The sequence below is a fragment of the Schistocerca gregaria genome, unplaced genomic scaffold, assembly GCF_023897955.1.
Source record: "Schistocerca gregaria isolate iqSchGreg1 unplaced genomic scaffold, iqSchGreg1.2 ptg000333l, whole genome shotgun sequence".
Classification (NCBI taxonomy): domain Eukaryota; kingdom Metazoa; phylum Arthropoda; class Insecta; order Orthoptera; family Acrididae; genus Schistocerca; species Schistocerca gregaria.
The window spans coordinates 5,522,770-5,538,953 of NW_026061799.1; the positions used below are offsets into that span (position 1 = coordinate 5,522,770).

The 16,184-nt window shown below is 25.8% G+C and overlaps 3 long non-coding RNA genes and 1 pseudogene across 3 annotated transcripts in view; 2 read left to right on the top strand and 2 right to left on the bottom strand.

Moving 5' to 3' along the window:
• LOC126306480 (uncharacterized) overlaps window positions 1–7,833 on the top strand; it is a 69,034-nt gene extending 61,201 nt beyond the window's left edge. Inside the window, exon 2 of the long non-coding RNA XR_007553550.1 lies at window positions 7,275–7,833. This is a non-coding gene — a long non-coding RNA (uncharacterized LOC126306480). The remainder of the gene's footprint in view (window positions 1–7,274) is intronic.
• Window positions 1–16,184, bottom strand: part of LOC126306445 (NADH-ubiquinone oxidoreductase chain 5-like) — a 325,608-nt pseudogene that overhangs the window by 139,570 nt on the left and 169,854 nt on the right.
• Window positions 1–16,184, top strand: part of LOC126306477 (uncharacterized) — a 254,518-nt gene that overhangs the window by 133,324 nt on the left and 105,010 nt on the right. The gene's annotated exons all lie outside the window — the stretch shown is intronic.
• Window positions 1–16,184, bottom strand: part of LOC126306492 (uncharacterized) — a 267,731-nt gene that overhangs the window by 102,059 nt on the left and 149,488 nt on the right. The gene's annotated exons all lie outside the window — the stretch shown is intronic.

Sequence of the window (16,184 nt, forward strand, 5' to 3'; positions counted from 1 at the left end):
AAAAAATCAATTCTATAAAATATACTAAGACAAAAATACAATAAAATTATTTATATTAAATAATTAAATAAACAAAAAATAAATATAATAAAATAAATAATCAAGATATCCTGATTTGCACAGAAAAATTTTCAGTGTAAATGAAACACTTTACTAATAAGTTATATCTTGAAACTCTTCCTAGATACACTTTCCAGTACATCTACTATGTTACGACTTATCTCATCTAAATTGAAGCTACTTTAAAATAAAATAGAATAATCAATAATGAGAGCGACGGGCGATGTGTACACATCTCAGAGCCAATATCAGTTAAATTAAATAAATTAAATTACTATCAAATCCACCTTCATTAACAGTATTTCACTATCAAATCCGTTATAAACAAAAATCTATTGTAACCCACCTCCTCTTAACTATAAGCTGCACCTTGACCTGAAATATTTTATAATTATAAATCTTGAGAATTATAACTCTAAAAAGATTCTCTGATAACGGAGATATACAAACAAATAAATTAAGTAGAGTAAATCGTGTATTATCAATCATGGGGTAGGTTCCTCTGAATGGAATGAGATACCGCCAAATTCTTTGGGTTTAAAGACCTTAACTAATAGTACCCTGGTAAATATAATTAACATTTAAAATAATAGGGTATCTAATCCTAGTTTATTATTTAAATTTCACAGATTCATAAAAAGGGCCACAAATAAATTTTAACATTTCACCTTACAAATTTATATTTCAACCCTAATAATATAAACAACTGTTTTAACCAATAATATTCACTTGTATCAATCGTATAACCGCGGCTGCTGGCACGAATTATGCCGATACTAAATCAATTGCTAAATCCAAAATCACTTGATAATTAAATCAAATTACTGCAAAAAGAACATTTAGTCTAACAAAACTTACATATAATACAAAGAAAAAGTGAATAAACAAGCAAGAATAAAACTTTTAAAAATAAAAAATAAGAAAATTTTAAATCTATTAATTCAGGAAAAAATAAAAGATTCAAATATTTAAAGAAAAAAAAAGAAAAAAACCACAAACATTAACAGAAAAAAAAGAAACGCCCCTATGTATGACCACAACAACTTCTCTATTATATATAATTAAAGATTAATATGGAACATGTATAGCAATAAATGTATTATATTCTTTCTTATTTAATCTTTCTTTTCACTAATAAATAAAGAAAGATTAAATAATATAATAAATATATTTTATACAATTATGTAATTTAATATAATATGTTATTAATATGAATTCTTTTTTTTATATTAAGTTAACTTACATATATATTAGTTAAATAATCTAATTATAAATAATTTACATAATTATATTATTATAATTAATATAATTATTTATATTAATTATAATATTTTATATTTAAATTAATAATTTTATTTATTATATCCAATTATAATAATATTAAATATTACATTACATATTATTATATATATTATATTATAAAAACCTATTTTAAGCTAAAAACATAAGTAGCTATAATCCTAGGTAAATAATTGCATTAAAATAATCAATTGATAATGGTAAGATGAACTTATAATACTTTAATTTCAATTAAATGTAATATATTAATATAAATTATTTATTATATATATATATATAAAAAATAAAATGAGCAGGATAAATTAATCCTAATTAAACAAAATAATACATAAAAGAATTTCAAAAAAAACTTTCGATTTATATATTAAATAAATGAAGTGCCTGATTAAAGGGTTACCTTGATAGGGTAAATAAAGTAAATAAAATTACCTTCATTAAAATTACATAAGATAGAATTAAACTACCTCCTTTAGTATCAAAAACTAACGTGCATCATACACCTTAATGTAAAAAGGTAAGCTAAACAAGCTAATGGGTTCATACCCCATTTATAGAGGTATCAATCCTCTCCTTTTTAATGACCAACAACTCTACAAAATTTCTCTTCCTATCAACATTAATGATAGGAACGATCCTGTCCATTTCATCAAATTCCTGATTTGGGGTTTGAATAGGACTTGAGATCAACTTACTTTCATTTATTCCACTCCTAACAAGAAATAAAAATATAATAATAAATGAATCATCAATTAAATATTTTATTGTCCAAGCAATAGCATCGACAATATTATTATTTTCAATTTTGCTGATTCAAATAAAATATCCCATGGGATGGGAAACAGAATTTATCCCATCAATAATAATTAGATCTAGACTATTATTAAAGATTGGAGCTGCACCTTCCCATTTCTGATTTCCAGAAGTTATAGGAGCATCAAGATGAAATAATTGTTTAACATTAATAACATGACAAAAAATCGCCCCAATAATGGTCTTATCTTATTGTATTCAATTAAGAACTTTTATTTGAACAATTATTATCTTAAGAATTATTATTGGGGCAATAGGAGGTTTAAATCAAACATCCTTACGACAACTTTTAGCATATTCATGAATCAGACATCTAGGTTGAATAATTAGATCATTAACAGTCAGAGAAAACATCTGAGAACTATACTTCATTATTTACTCACTATTAAGATTAATTATAGTTTTATTATTTAAGCAAATAAATTTATTTTTCATAAATCAAATTTATTCAGCCAGAAATATAAAAACCGAAATTAAATTCATAATATTCTTATCTTTATTATCTTTAGGTGGACTACCACCATTCCTTGGATTCTTACCAAAATGAATTGTAATACAATCATTAATAGAAAACAATATAACAACTATTATAACTATTATAGTTGTATTAACTACAATTACACTCTACTACTATATACGTATTAGATTCTCAGCTCTAATTATATCATACACAGAAAATTCGTGATCTATAAAGATAAAGTCCCAAAAATCAAGAATCATTCTTCCTATAACAGTAATAATTTCAACAATAGGATTGATTTCAACATCAACCTTAATTTCATTATACTAAGGACTTTAGACGTAGAATTTGACACTTATATAACACCAGAACAAGACCTAGAAAATGATGGATTCCGACTACTAGATGTAGATAACCGAACAATCCTACCAATAAATACAGAAGTACGAGTATTAACAAGAGGATCAGATGTTCTACACTCATGAGCAGTTCCTGCATTAGGGGTTAAAACTGATGCAACGCCAGGTCGGTTAAATCAAGGAACATTCACAATAAATCGACCTGGATTATTCTTTGGACAATGCTCAGAAATCTGTGGAGCAAACCACAGATTTATACCAATTGTAATTGAAAGAACTTCAGTAAATTTATTTATTAAGTGATTATCTAAGATAATTTAAGGAGTTAGTTAAAATAAATAACATTAGAGTGTCAATCTAAAGTAACTAAAAAAAATTAGTACACCTTGAAATTCATCAGATGACTGAAAGTAAGTAATGGTCTCTTAAACCAAATAATAGTAAATTAACGACTACTTCTGATGGGGAAATTATATCCAAATCCCTCAAATATCCCCTCTTATATGATTCTCACTATTCATTATATTTTCAGCTACATTAATCTTGTTTAATCAAATAAACTTCTTCTCATTTAAACCTAACCTTATTAAAAGAGCAGAAAAAGGAACAATTGAAATAAAAAACTTAAATTGAAAATGATAACAAATCTATTCTCAACATTTGACCCATCAACTAACATCTTTAATTTATCATTAAGTTGAACTAGAACATTTCTAGGACTATTATTAATCCCATCACTATTTTGACTTACACCATCACGAATTAACATTATCTGAAATAAACTAAATTTAACCTTACATAATGAATTTAAAACACTTCTTGGACCAAAATCATTTAATGGAACAACATTCATTTCATCTCAATTTTTATTATAATATTATTTAACAATTTCATAGGATTATTCCCTTATTTTTTACTAGAACAAGACATTTAGCATTAACATTTGCAATTGCCCTACCTATATGGCTAAGATTTATATTATTTGGATGAATTAACCATACTAATCATATATTTACACACCTTGTACCACAAGGTACACCGCCTGCATTAATATCATTTATAGTACTAATTGAAACAATTAGTAATGTTATTCGACCAGGTACATTAGCAGTACGGTTGGCAGCAAATATAATTGCAGGACACTTATTATTAACCTTATTAGGAAACACAGGACCATCTATAGCAATAAACTTAATCTCATTACTAATTATTGGACAAATACTTCTATTAATTCTAGAATCAGCAGTAGCAATAATTCAAGCCTATGTTTTCTCAATTCTAAGAACTCTATATTCTAGAGAAGTATATTAAACCTATGTTAACAACTCACTCAAACCACCCATTCCACTTAGTAGACTATAGACCTTGACCATTAACAGGAGCAATTGGAGCAATAGTCCTAGTATCAGGACTAGCAAAATGATTCCACCTATTTAATATTAACTTATTCATAATTGGATTTGGAATTACCCTACTAACTATAATTCAATGATGACGAGATGTAGTACGAGAAGGAACATATCAAGGATTACATACAGGATTTGTATCAATTGGATTACGATGAGGAAGTAAATGAAAGTAAGTTGATCTCAAGTCCTATTCAAACCCCAAATCAGGAATTTGATGAAATGGACAGGATCGTTCCTATCATTAATGTTGATAGGAAGAGAAGTTTTGTAGAGTTGTTGGTCATTAAAAAGGAGAGGATTGATACCTCTATAAATGGGGTATGAACCCATTAGCTTGTTTAGCTTACCTTTTTACATTAAGGTGTATGATGCACGTTAGTTTTTGATACTAAAGGAGGTAGTTTAATTCTATCTTATGTAATTTTAATGAAGGTAATTTTATTTACTTTATTTACCCTATCAAGGTAACCCTTTAATCAGGCACTTCATTTATTTAATATATAAATCGAAAGTTTTTTTTTCTTTTATGTATTATTTTGTTTAATTAGGATTAATTTATCCTGCTCTTTTTATTTTATATATATATATATAATAAATAATTTATATTAATATATTACATTTAATTGAAATTAAAGTATTATAAGTTCATCTTACCATTATCAATTGATTATTTTAATGCAATTATTTACCTAGGATTATAGCTACTTATGTTTTTAGCTTAAAATAGGTTATTATAATATAATATATATAATAATATGTAATTTAATATTTAATATTATTATAATTGGATATAATAAATAAAATTATTAATTTAAATATAAAATATTATAATTAATATAAATAATTATATTAATTATAATAATATAATTATGTAAATTATCTATAATTAGATTATTTAACTAATATATATGAAAGTTAACTTAATATAAAAAAAAGAATTCATATCAATAACATATTATATTAAATTACATAATTGTATAAAATATATTTATTATATTATTTAATCTTTCTTTATTTATTAGTAAAAAGAAAGATTAAATAAGAAAGAATATAATACATTTATTGCTATACATGTTCCATATTAATCTTTAATTATATATAATAGAGAAGTTGTTGTGGTCATACATAGGGGCGTTTCTTTCTTTTTTTGTTAATGTTTGTGGTTTTTTTCTTTTTTTTCTTTAAATATTTGAATCTTTTATTTTTTCCTGAATTAATAGATTTAAAATTTTCTTATTTTTTATTTTTAAAAGTTTTATTCTTGCTTGTTTATTCACTTTTTCTTTGTATTATATGTAAGTTTTGTTAGACTAAATGTTCTTTTTGCAGTAATTTGATTTAATTATCAAGTGATTTTGGATTTAGCAATTGATTTAGTATCGGCATAATTCGTGCCAGCAGCCGCGGTTATACGATTGATACAAGTGAATATTATTGGTTAAAACAGTTGTTTATATTATTAGGGTTGAAATATAAATTTGTAAGGTGAAATGTTAAAATTTATTTGTGGCCCTTTTTATGAATCTGTGAAATTTAAATAATAAACTAGGATTAGATACCCTATTATTTTAAATGTTAATTATATTTACCAGGGTACTATTAGTTAAGGTCTTTAAACCCAAAGAATTTGGCGGTATCTCATTCCATTCAGAGGAACCTACCCCATGATTGATAATACACGATTTACTCTACGTAATTTATTTGTTTGTATATCTCCGTTATCAGAGAATCTTTTTAGAGTTATAATTCTCAAGATTTATAATTATAAAATATTTCAGGTCAAGGTACAGCTTATAGTGAAAAGGAGGTGGGTTACAATAGGTTTTTGTTTATAACGGATTTGATAGTGAAATACTGTTAATGAAGGTGGATTTGATAGTAATTTAATTTATTTAATTTAACTGATATTGGCTCTGAGATGTGTACACATCGCCCGTCGCTCTCATTATTGATTATTCTATTTTATTTTAAAGTAGCTTCAATTTAGATGAGATAAGTCGTAACATAGTAGATGTACTGGAAAGTGTATCTAGGAAGAGTTTCAAGATATAACTTATTAGTAAAGTGTTTCATTTACACTGAAAATTTTTCTGTGCAAATCAGGATATCTTGATTATTTATTTTATTATATTTATTTTTTGTTTATTTAATTATTTAATATAAATAATTTTATTGTATTTTTGTCTTAGTATATTTTATGGAATTGATTTTTTAAATTATAGTTTATTGGTAATGTAAGTGTTTTATGAAATATTATTTTCAATTTTTTTAAGTAGATTTTATTTATTGTACCTTTTGTATCAGCGTTTATCAAAATTTTAGTATTTATTTTACTTGTCTCGATTTGGGTTGATTTATAAATAATTTATAGTTAATGTATCATAATTATTATTAAATTATTTATAGAAATGAGATGTTAATCGTTTCCCAAGATATCTAGTTTCTTAAGAAAAAATTTAATTTTTTAAAGTTATTTGTTTTTATTTAATTTTTTAAGTAAAAATATTAACTTATTTATTCTTTAAGGGATAAGCTTTGAAGTTAATAACCTATAATTTATTTTATAGAAATATAATAGTAAGCTTTAAACCAGCTATCTTTAAGATTACGTTTTAGTTCATTATTTTTTATTTTGATTTTATAAATATTTTAGGTTTTTTATTAAGATTATTAATTTAATTTTAAAATTTTTGTAATAATGATAGAATTAGTATATTTATTTGTATGAAATTTTTACCTTGTGAACTTATTATAAGGAACTAGGCAAAATTGATTTCCGCCTGTTTATCAAAAACATGTCCTCTTGTTTATATTTTGAGGTCTGGCCTTCTCACTGAGCGTATTTTTAAAGAGCCACGGTATTTTGACCGTGCAAAGGTAGCATAATCATTAGTCTCTTAATTAGTGGCTGGAATGAATGGCTTGACGAGAAATCAACTGTCTCTTAATAAATTTTTGAATTTAACTTTTGAGTCAAAAGGCTTAAATTCTTCTTTAGGACGAGAAGACCCTATAGAGCTTGACATTTTACTTTTATATAGTTTTTTGTTTGTCTTTCTATATTTAATGATGATGTTTTGTTGGGGTGACATGAAGAATAGATAAACTCTTCATTATTATATCATTTATTTATGTTTGTTATTTTGATCCATAATTTATGATCATAAGATTAAGTTACCTTAGGGATAACAGCGTAATTGTTTTTGAGAGCTCATATCGACAAAGCAGATTGCGACCTCGATGTTGGATTAAGAAAAATTTTGGGTGCAGGAGCCCAATGATTAGGTCTGTTCGACCTTTAAATTCTTACATGATCTGAGTTGAGACCGGCGTGAGCCAGGTCGGTTTCTATCCTAAGATTGTTAATCCATATTAGTACGAAAGGACCATATGGTTAAAATATTTTTTGTTATATTGATTAATATTAATTTATTTACTATTTTGACAGATTAATGTGTTGAATTTAGAATTCATTTATGTAGATTTTTTCTACAAATAGTATTGATACTTTATGATTTATTTATATTAATTTTGAATTTTCTTTTATTGGTTATTTGTGTTTTAATTAGTGTTGCCTTTTTAACTTTATTAGAGCGTAAGGTTTTAGGTTATATTCAGATTCGAAAGGGTCCAAATAAGGTAGGTTTTGTTGGAATTCCTCAGCCATTTAGAGATGCTATTAAGTTAATTTGTAAGGAGCAGCCAATTCCTATTATATCTAATTACCTACTTTATTATTTTTCCCCTGTTTTTAATTTAATGATTTCTTTAGCCGTTTGAGTAATTTTTCCTTATTTAACTTATATGTGTTCTTTTTCTTATGGATTTGTATTTTTTTTATGTTGTACTAGATTAGGTGTTTATACTGTTATAATTGCTGGTTGATCTTCTAATTCAAATTATTCATTATTAGGTTCTCTTCGTTCTGTTGCTCAAACAATTTCTTATGAAGTTAGTTTAGCTTTAATTTTATTGTCTTTAATTATTTTAATTGGTAGTTTTAATATGTTTGATTTTATAAACTATCAGCTTTATTGTTGATTTATTATTATTTCTTTTCCTTTAGCTTTAGCTTGTTTTGCTTCTTGCTTAGCTGAAACTAATCGTACTCCTTTTGATTTTGCTGAAGGGGAATCTGATTTAGTTTCAGGATTTAATATTGAGTATGGTGCGGGTGGTTTTACTTTAATTTTTTTAGCTGAATATAGTAGAATTGTCTTCATAAGAATGTTATTGGCTTTAATTTTTTTGGGCGGTGATTTTTATTCTTTTATATTTTTTATTAAGCTTGCTATTATATCTTTTGGTTTTATTTGGGTTCGTGGAACATTACCACGGTTCCGTTATGATAAATTAATGTACTTAGCTTGAAAAAGTTTTTTACCTTTATCTTTGAATTTTTTTATTTTCTTTGTTGGTTTAAAGATTTTATTTATCTCATTTGTTTAGTGAAATTTTTTGAGAAAAGTTAATAGAAGAGTTAAACTTCTAATTTTATGTTTTCAAAACATATGCTTTTCCTAAGCTAATTAACTTTATTCCTTAACTAATTTATCTCATGCGTTTGCGACATGGACATTAATTAAGAAATATGTGAAGTAAATAATTGTTAAGATTTGACCTGTTATAATATAAGGTTCTTCAACAGGTCGTTTACCAATTCACGTTAGTAAGCATACAACAACTACTATAAATCAGAATAAAATTTGATTAATAGGGTAAAATTGAATGCCTCGGAATGGTGTTTTATTATAAAATGGTAAAATTATTAAGATTCTAATTGATAAAAATAATGCAATAACACCACCTAACTTATTAGGGATAGATCGTAGAATTGCATATGCAAATAGGAAATATCATTCTGGTTGAATGTGAACTGGTGTTACTAATGGGTTGGCAGGTACAAAGTTATCTGGATCTCCTAATAGGTAAGGATTAATTAAACATAGTATAATTAATAATGATGTTATTATTACAAATGTAATAGAATCCTTAAAGGTAAAGTATAGATGGAATGGAATTTTTTCAATATCTCCATTTACTCCAAGAGGATTATTAGATCCTGTTTGGTGATGAAAAAATAAATGAATTGCTGCTATAGCAGCAATAATAAATGGTAATACAAAATGGAATGTGAAGAATCGATTTAATGTTGCATTATCAACAGCGAATCCTCCTCATACTCATTGGACTAAATCTGTTCCTAAGTATGGGATTGCTGATAATAAATTAGTAATTACTGTTGCACCTCAAAAAGATATTTGGCCTCAGGGTAAGACATATCCTATAAATGCAGTTGCTATAACTAAAAGTAAAATCACTGTACCAATTATTCAGGTATGTATATATATATAAGATCCATAGTAAATTCCCCGTCCTACATGTAAGTAAATACAAATAAAAAATATAGATGCTCCATTTGCGTGTAAGGTTCGGATAATTCAACCATTATTTACGTCTCGGCAGATGTGTACTACACTACTGAATGCTATTTCAATATTTGATGTATAATGTATAGCTAAAAATAGTCCAGTTACGATTTGAATTACCAAACATAACCCTAATAGGGATCCAAAATTTCATCAAAATGAAATATTTGTTGGGGCAGGTAAGTCAATTAAAGAGTTATTAATAATTTTAATTAAAGGATGTCTTAATCGTAAGGGTTTATTCATTAGTAATTATCTTATTTTACGAATAGGTCCCTGATTAATATTGGTGATTTTAACAACTGCTAGTAGTGCTAAAAATAAATAAATTATTATTATTATTGTAATAATGAATGTTGGTCTATTATATAATTTTTCTAAAGATATTGTTATTTCTTGATAATTGATTGAATTATCAATATTTATAGTTTCGGTGTTTTTGAAAAAGTCTATAAATATAGATATATCTAGAATAATTAATATTAATATGATAAATACTCACATTATTAATGTAATAATTATAGTGATTGATTTAGGCTGAAATATTTCGTTTGATGCAATTCTTGTAATGTAAATAAATAATACTAGTATACCACCAAGAAATGTTAAAAATAAAATATATGATAATCAATATCTTTCTACTATTGTTCCTGTTATTAATCCAACTAGGAAGGTTTGAAGGATAATAAAAAGCATTATTGATATTGGGTGTCTTAATTTAATAAAATTAATATTTATTACATTTGATAATGATATAATTATTATTTTGATCATTTCAGGGGTTAGTTTATTTAAAATACCGGTTTTGGGGACCGATGATGGAAGCTTTTCCACCTCTGAAGTTTTAAAAGTGGGGGCTGGACTTATTTCCGGTTTACAAGACCGGCGTTTTTTTTAAACTATTAAAACTAATGTTTATATTCTCTATTTTTACTTCTTTATTGATTTATTTTGCTGGTGTTTATGTTTTTTCTTCTAAACGTAAACATTTATTAATGGTTCTTTTGAGATCAGAATATATTGTTCTTTCTTTATTTATGTTAGTTATTGTTTTTCTTATTGAGTTTGATTATGATTATTTTTTTCCTGTTATTTTTTTAGTTTTTTCTGTTTGTGAGGGTGCTTTAGGTCTTTCTATTTTAGTTTCAATAATTCGTTCTCATGGTAATGATTTTTTTAATTCTTTTGGTTTATCTTTATGTTAAAGTATTTATTTATAACTATTTTTTTGATCCCTCTTTGTTTATTAAATAATTGTTGATGGTTGGTTCATTCTTTAATGTTTCTGTCGGGTTTTGTTTTTATAATTTGTGTTTATTCATATGCTGATTTGAATATAATTAGATATTATTTTGGTATTGATTATTTTTCTTTTAGTTTAATTTTACTTAGTTTTTGGATTTGTTCTTTAATAATCACTGCTAGAGGTTCAGTTTATTTAAGTTCATATCATTCTAATTTTTTTGTTGTTATGGTTTTGATTTTAATAATTATGCTTTATTGTTCATTTGCTAGATTAAGTCTTCTTTCTTTTTATATTTTTTTTGAGGCTAGATTAGTTCCTACTTTACTTTTCATTTTGGGTTGGGGTTATCAACCTGAGCGTTTGCAGGCTGGTGTTTATTTAATTTTTTATACTTTGGTTGCTAGATTACCTTTATTATTAATTTTATTTAAGGTTTATGATTTTTCTAATACTTTATATTTTCCTTTATTGGTTGATTTCGGTTCTTATTATTTTATGTTTTATGTATTTATAATTTTGGCTTTTTTAGTTAAGATACCTATGTTTTTGGTTCATTTATGACTTCCTAAGGCTCATGTAGAGGCCCCTATTTCAGGTAGAATAATTCTTGCTGGTGTTTTATTAAAGTTAGGTGGTTATGGTATTTTTCGTGTTATAAAGGTTATTTCTTATTTGGGTTTAAAGTTTAATTATTTTTGATTGTCTTTAGGTTTATCTGGGGGTGTTATTGTAAGATTTATTTGTTTTCGTCAGGTTGATTTAAAGTCTTTAATTGCATATTCTTCTGTTGCTCATATAAGAATGGTTATTGGTGGATTGATGACTATGAATTGATGAGGTTGTGTAGGTTCTCTTTCTCTAATGGTTGGTCATGGTTTATGTTCTTCTGGTTTATTTTGTTTATCTAATATTATTTATGAACGTTTAGGTAGACGAAGATTATTAATTAACAAGGGTATAATTAATTTGATGCCAAGAATGGCTTTATGATGATTTCTTTTAAGATCATCAAATATGGCTGCTCCTCCTTCTTTAAATTTGGTAGGTGAAATTAGATTATTAAATAGAATTATATCTTGATCTTCTTTTAGATTCTTTGCTTTGATTTTTTTATCTTTTTTTAGAGCTGTTTATACTTTGTATATATATTCTTATTCTCAGCATGGGAATTATTATTCTGGTGTTTATACTTGTTCTCTTGGTTATTTTCGTGAATATCATCTTTTACTTTTACATTGATTGCCTTTAAATATTCTCTGTTTAAAGGGTGAATATTTCTTTGTTTAGTTTGCTTAAGTATTTTAATTAAAAATATTGTTTTGTGGAATCAATGATATGAAGTTTTTCATCTTAGGCCGTGAATTTATTTTCTATTTGTTCTTTGAGTTTTTTTTCTTTGTTTATTTCGAGAACTATAATTTTTATTTTAGGTATTTATTATTTAATAATTGATTATAGAGTTTTTGTTGAGTGAGAGCTTTTCAATTTAAATGGTTCTATAGTTGTTATAACTTTAATTTTGGATTGAATATCTCTTATTTTTATATCTTTTGTTATATATATTTCTTCTTTGGTTATTTATTATAGAGAGGATTATATATCTGGTGAAAAGAATATAAATCGTTTTATTATTATTGTTTTAATATTTATTCTTTCTATAGGTTTTTTAATTATTAGTCCTAATTTAATTAGAATTTTATTAGGTTGAGATGGTTTAGGTTTAGTTTCTTATTGTTTAGTTATTTATTATCAAAATGTAAAATCTTACAGTGCTGGTATATTAACTGCACTTTCTAATCGTATTGGTGATGTTGCTATTTTAATTTCTATTGCATGCATGTTAAATTTTGGTGGTTGAAATTATATTTATTATTATGATTTTATTTCTAATTCTTTTGAAATAAAGCTCATTACTATATTAATTGTTTTAGCAGCTATAACTAAGAGAGCTCAGATTCCTTTCTCTTCATGACTTCCTGCTGCTATAGCAGCTCCTACTCCTGTTTCTGCTTTAGTTCATTCTTCTACTCTTGTTACTGCTGGTGTTTATTTATTAATTCGTTTTAGACCAATATTGGATACTTATAATTGTGGTTGATTTTTACTTTTAATTGGTTGTATAACTATATTTATGGCTGGATTGGGCGCTAATTTTGAGTTTGATTTAAAGAAGATTATTGCTCTTTCTACTTTAAGACAACTTGGTTTAATAATAAGAATTTTGGCTATAGGTTATCCAAAGCTTGCATTTTTTCATTTATTGGCTCATGCTTTATTTAAGGCATTATTATTTATATGTGCAGGTTCAATAATTCATAATTTGAAGGATTCTCAGGATATTCGTTTTATAGGATCAATTGTTAATTTCATACCTTTAACTTCAGTTTGTTTTAATGTTTCTAGTTTATCTTTGTGTGGAATACCTTTTTTAGCGGGATTTTATTCAAAGGATTTAATTCTTGAGATGGTTTGTTTAAGATGAATTAATTGTTTAATTTTTTTTCTTTATTTTTTTTCTACTGGTTTAACTGCTTCTTATTCTTTTCGTTTGTTTTATTATTCAATATCTGGTGATAATAATTTTTTTCTAGATTTTCTTTTGATGATAAGGGTTATTATATTTCATTTGGAATAATTGGTCTATTGTTTGTTGCTGTTTTTGGTGGTAGTCTTTTATCTTGATTAATTTTTCCTATTCCTCATGTGATTGCTTTACCTTATTATTTAAAGTTTTTAACTATTACAGTTGTTATTTTAGGTGCTTATTTAGGTTATCTTATTTCTAATTTTGATTTTTCTCATAATTTATTTTCTTTAAGTATACTTTCTTTTGTTAGATTTGCTGGTTCTATATGATTTATACCTTTTCTTTCAACTAAGTTTATTAGATATATTCCTTTAAAAATAGGTTATTATTCATCTAAGTCATTTGATTATGGTTGAGGTGAATTACTTGGTGGTCAAGGTTTATATAGATTATTTATTTATTTAATTGGTTATATTCAAGGTTGATATGATTCTAATTTCAAGATTTATCTTTTAACTTTTATTTTTTGAATATTTATTTTGGTAATATTGTTTTTCGTTTACTTAAATAGCTTATAATTAGAGCGTGACACTGAAGATGTTAAGGAAGTATATTTACTTTTAAGTATTTATAAATATAGATATATTATTTTTACAGTGAAAATGTAATGTTTTATTTAAACTATATAAATTTTAGAAATGTTAACGGAGTTTAACCGCTAATATAAAAAGTTAGCAGCTTTCATATTGGCTTTACATTTTCCTTAATTGGAACTATTATAGTTCAATTATATTATTAACAGTAATAAGCCTCTTTTTGGCTTCAATTAATAAGAATAAGGGTAGTACATACCAATCTTCCAGGTCGAAACTGACTGCAATATTTCGCTTCTTATTCTATTTAAGGTTGATTGATAATATCAATACTTTTTGAATGCAACCCAAATGTTATATTTAACTACAACCCTTTATTCTGCTCATTGTAATGCTCCTTGGTTTCATTCATGGTATAGTCCTCCTAATAGAACTAGAATAAAAAATATTGTTGATACTGTTCAGATTATAATGTCTGAAGTTTTAAAAATAATTACAATTGGTAGAATTAGTGCAATTTCTACATCAAAAATTAAAAAGATTACTGCGATTAGGAAGAATCGTATTGAGAATGGTATTCGTGCTGCTCTTTTTGGATCAAACCCACATTCAAATGGTGATCTTTTTTCTCGATCATTAATTAATTTTTTTGATAGTGTTGTTGCCAGGATTATAACAATTATTGGAATAATAAATCTAATGAAAACTCTTGTTGATAGAATTAGAATTGTTTTTCTTGATTTATATCAAGCTTTCTGATTGGAAGTCAAATGTACTATTTATACTAGAAAAACAATTATCTACCTCATCAATAAATAGAGATATATAAGAATAATCATACTACGTCTACGAAGTGTCAGTATCATGCTGCTGCTTCAAATCCAAAGTGATGTCTTGGTGAAAATTGATTTATTGAGTGTCGAAGTAGACATGTTGATAAAAAGATTGTTCCAATAATTACTTGTAAACCATGGAATCCTGTTGCAACAAAGAATGTTGATCCATAAACTGCATCTGCAATGGTAAAACGTGCTTCTCAATATTCATATGCTTGAAGTATTGTAAAGTATAGTCCTAATAACACTGTGAAGAATAATCCTTGTAGTGCTTGAGTATGATTAGATTCCATTAAACTATGATGTGCTCATGTTACTGTTACTCCTGATGCTAAAAGAATAGCTGTATTAAGTAATGGAATTTGTATAGGGTTAAAGGGTTGAATTCCTATTGGAGGTCATAGTATTCCTAGTTCAATTGTTGGTGCTAATCTTCTTCTAAAGAATGCTCAAAAAAAAGAAACGAAAAATAATACCTCTGATGCAATAAATAAAATTATTCCTCATCGTAATCCAATTGATACAAATCCTGTATGTAATCCTTGATATGTTCCTTCTCGTACTACATCTCGTCATCATTGAATTATAGTTAGTAGGGTAATTCCAAATCCAATTATGAATAAGTTAATATTAAATAGGTGGAATCATTTTGCTAGTCCTGATACTAGGACTATTGCTCCAATTGCTCCTGTTAATGGTCAAGGTCTATAGTCTACTAAGTGGAATGGGTGGTTTGAGTGAGTTGTTAACATAGGTTTAATATACTTCTCTAGAATATAGAGTTCTTAGAATTGAGAAAACATAGGCTTGAATTATTGCTACTGCTGATTCTAGAATTAATAGAACTATTTGTCCAATAATTAGTAATGAGATTAAGTTTATTGCTATAGATGGTCCTGTGTTTCCTAATAAGGTTAATAATAAGTGTCCTGCAATTATATTTGCTGCCAACCGTACTGCTAATGTACCTGGTCGAATAACATTACTAATTGTTTCAATTAGTACTATAAATGATATTAATGCAGGCGGTGTACCTTGTGGTACAAGGTGTGTAAATATATGATTAGTATGGTTAATTCATCCAAATAATATAAATCTTAGCCATATAGGTAGGGCAATTGCAAATGTTAATGCTAAATGTCTTGTTCTAGTAAAA